The following is a 4,353-nucleotide window of genomic DNA, read 5'->3' as shown; positions in this document are numbered from 1 at the left end:
CTGGCTCATGGGGCCCCTCCCACACAGCACAGGGCAGAGGGACAGCCCCAGCAGCCCCAGCCCAGGCCCTCCTGTCCTGTCCTGTGCTGCCGGGGGGAGAGGGGGGCTCTGCCAGGAGGCCCTGGAGCCCCTCCACCCTGCTTCTAAGGTAAGTAGAGGCTTTTTTCTGGATTTTGTTTCTGTTTTTTTTCCTGTTGTTTTTTCTTTCTAAGTGACGGTATCTGGGGGTGCAAGTGTGGGTCTGGAGGGGCAGCCATCGGGAGGATGCAGCAGCTGGTGGGGGATGGGGCCAGGTGGGGCAGTAATTGAGGGACTGGGGTGGGGCATGTGGGCCTTGCAGGGGGGTATGGTAGCCCCTGCAGGGGACCATTTGGCCCCCACTGGGGGGCCAAACCCTTTGTGTGGGGGCAAACCCACTGTTGGGGGGGCTGAACCCCCTCTGGGGGGTTCAGAGGGTTGGGGGGCCAAATCCCTTGTGTGTGGGCCAAATCCCCTGTTAGGGGGCCGTAGCCCTTGTGTGGGGGATGAACCCCTTATGTGGGGGCCATTGCCCTGTGGGAGGACAGCAAAATATGTATTCGTGAATTCTTAAAACTTGTATTTAGATTTCACTTTATTATTATGATAAGAGACTTGCTTTAACACTGTAGATATATCAATAAAATACTGTCCAAATGATAGCTCTCTCTGTCTCTCTCTTTATAGTGGTCTTTCATTTTACTTGTGGAGGAACATGGATTTGGGGGTATTTTAGAGAGTGACTTTGGGATTTTTTTTTTTAATCAGGGATTTTTCAGTTTTCCAATAGGGAATACCAGAATTCCTGCTAGGGAGGCCAGTGACCCTGCCTGCTCAGAGCTGGCACCTTGGACCCATCTGACTGCAACTGACCTCCTGGCCAAATGCGGCCACAGGGACATGCTTTGACAGTTCAAAGCAGGCCACCACACCCAGAACATCTTCCGGGTGATAGCTGCCTAGATGGCCAGGCAGGGGCTGGTTGGACGGTTGGAGCCACGCATAGAGCCCATAAGGCTGGGTGTCCTGTGTTCCCTGATCATGCAGGTGGCCCTCCTCTGGACCCTCTCCAGGTTGTCCACATCCCTCCTGAAGTGCAGTGCCCAGAACTGAATGCACTATTCCAACTGTGACCTGATCAGTGCCGCAAAGAGGGGAAGGATCACTTCCTTGGACCTGCTTGAAATGCATCTGTGGATGCATGACAAGGTGTAGTTAGCCTTCCTGCCCACATTCCCACATTGGCAGCCCATGTTCATCTTGGAGTTAATGACTCCAAGATCCTTTTCAGCCTCTGTGCTGATGAGAAGTGAGTTCCCCAGCCTGTAGGTATCCTACTGGTTCTCTCTCTCTAGGTGCAGTACCCTGCACTTGTCAGTACTGAATCCCATCCTATTCTCATCCACCCACGCCGTAACCTGTCCAGATCTAGTTGTAGCCTGTCCCTCCCTTCTAGCGTGTCCACTTCTCCCCATGTTGCATGTGAGAAAAGCATGGTACGTAGTCCAAGAGGAATGAAACTGTAGCACCAAAATACCCACACAGCTGGAGATCTGGAAGAAGGTATATTTAAATCCTGGGAAAGTATAAGGCATCAACATTAGACATAAATGGATGGGCAGTTCAGCTGCAGGTTCAACCTCTCAGAAAGGAGTACAAATCCTGTCTTTTTGGACAAAATATCCTTCCTACCCCCAGCCTAGAAACCACAAGCCAGGAGTAGTGCCTGGTCTCTGCTCAGGTAACAGCAGCTTAAAGTACATGGGACACAGTGGATATGGACCCAAGATAGAAATCAAATGAGTGTCCAGACATAGGGAGTGTCCACCCATGTGATGCAAAGAAAACTTAAAGAATAAGGAAGAGGTAGAGAATTACTGGTGGAAAGCTGATTAAAGGGTCATGGACAGGATAGAGCGGCAAGTGTGAAACAAAAGACTGGAAATGAAGGTGACCCAAGGTGTCAGCAAAGACAGACTTTAGAAGATCTTGTGAAATCAAGATGTTAGGAAAACAGTGGTAAATTAAAAAATCCCAAGTAATCTTAGTTGTGATATCAGGCATTTTGAATTAATATGTTAGGTGTGTTTATTGGATTTATTAAACAGGAGTCTAACCAGAGAGCGGTCCAAATCAGAAGTTTTTATCTATACCTACCTTTGAAATGACCCAAACTTTGGTAGACTTTGACTAAAAAAAATATCTGGTTTTAGTTTTGCTGTCAGTTTTTTTACAATTGCAAAAACATAGTTAATAGGGGAGGCTGAGGAGGCTCTTTACCTAGGTAGCTATTAGGGCTGTGCAAAATTTCAACAAGTGTTTCATTTCAGAGCTGTTTTGATGCATTTCAAGCTTGAAACAGTGAAATCGAAGCAAAACAAAAGGCATCAAAACAGCTTTGAAATTAAATGAGGGCACTCGAAACATTTTGAAAGTTTAAAAATGTTTCAAAGCAGCCTGGTGGCAAGACGTGAGGAAGAGCCAGAACTGCACTTCAAGAGGCTCCATCAGCCCCATGGAGCTCAGACCAGCAGTGGGAGGTGGCAGAAAGCAAGTGGCAGAGCTGCTCTGAGTGCAGCCCCAGCCAGTGACTCTCTCCCACCATCCACCGCCGGGCTGAGCTCTGTGGGGCTGGCGGAGTCGCTCAAAGTGCAGTTCTGGCTCTTCTCCCTCCCCCCCACCCCCCCACTGGGCTGCACTCGATCAGCCTGGCAGCAGGAGGCAGCGGAGAGCCAGGGCTGTGCTCCACCTCCAGCTGCCAGGCTGAGCTCCATGGGGCTGGTGGAGCTGCTTGTAGCGCAGCCCTGGCTCTCCCCTGCCTCCCACCATTGGGCTGCACTCAGACTGGCTCCACCAGCCCCATGGAGCTCAACCCAGCAGCAGGAGATGGGAGAGCTAGGGCTGTGCTCCACCTCCCGCTGCTGGGCTGAGCTCCATGGGGCTGGTGGAGCTGGTTGGCATGCAGCCACTGGGCTGCACTCCGACCAGCTCCGGCAGCCCCATGGAACTAAGCCTGGTGGTGGGAAGCAGGGGATAGCCGCTAGCCAGGGCTGCGCTCCGAGTGTCTCCACCAGCCCCATGGAGCTCAACCTGCCCTCCCAGCACAGCCAGACTCTTCCTCAGGGTGCAGTCCCCCAGATCTGCACACAGGATGACAGGAGGCTGCCACTGCTGCCTGGGGCCAGTGGCAGCACCAGTCTTCCCACCACTTCGGTTCTGGCTACGCCCAGCGCTGGTCCCAGGCAGCAGCATCCTGTTACCCTGAACACAGATCCAGAGGCCCACACCACCAGGAGGAGTCCAGCACAACCCCACAGCCCTCCCAGGGGTGCGGGCCCCCAGATCTGTGTGCCAGATGACAGGAGGCTGCCACTGCCAGCAAGTAACATGAGTTTTGCTTGTCAGCACCTTGAGGTACAGTTTCCTAGAAACCCCTGCACCCATCTCCATGAAACTGGGCAGGCTTCATGCCCTCAGATGGGGCTACCATCCCGGCAATTTTCTTCTGAATCAGGCAATAAATGACAAAGCTATAGGTATTTTTATGATTTCCCCACTATAGCCTATGGGCAAAACATCGAAAAGCATCCAATCAGTGAAACAGTTTCGACAAAACAAAATGGAACAGTGCTTCAAAACTAAATGAAACTAAACACTGTGCCTTCAAAATGGTGAAACAGAAGTCAAAAAGAAATGGTGCTGTTTTGCACAGCCCTATTATCCCTATCAAAGTATCTATATCAAGTTCACTCCTCACTGTTATGAACAAGTCCTACCTGTGGCTTCAGAGTAAGCATTTCTTTCCCAGTAGGGAGCAATATGCCCACTGGCAGGCTGGTTGTTGTGGGAAAAATCATGTAGCTTGGAATAAAAGACACAGAAGTTTTTTTGCATTCCTGACAGACTTTCCAGGCAAGAAAGAGCAATGCACTGAACCAGAAGGGATAAAGAGGGGGTGAAAGTCATCCTGGAGCTCTGCCATGTCTGCATTCTTTTAATGACTCGAGCGTAGTGATCCACAGTAGTCAAATACATAACAGACAGTGCTCAAATCCAACATTATATTTCACACCAGGTTGCTGATGTGGCACCAGAATGCATAGATTCGCAAACCAATTGGGATTCACCTTTTACAAGCCTACAGGACACTTCTCAGCAAATTTTGTAAATTGCTTTTACTTTTTGTAAATATTTCAAGCCAACAAATAAGCTACAGTAAAAAAAAATGCTGTCTTTTACAGTGTATTTGCATTTTTGCCATTTTAGCACAGTGTGAGGCTTGACTAGACTGTTTGGATGATTTGCATAAATTACCCTACCATGCTTTTGTACTTG

Source organism: Crocodylus porosus, unplaced genomic scaffold (genome assembly GCF_001723895.1).
Source record: "Crocodylus porosus isolate Cpor-Errol unplaced genomic scaffold, CroPor_comp1, whole genome shotgun sequence".
Classification (NCBI taxonomy): Eukaryota; Metazoa; Chordata; order Crocodylia; family Crocodylidae; genus Crocodylus; species Crocodylus porosus.
The sequence above is the reverse complement of the archived record's forward strand: the minus strand, read 5'-3'. Positions refer to the sequence as shown.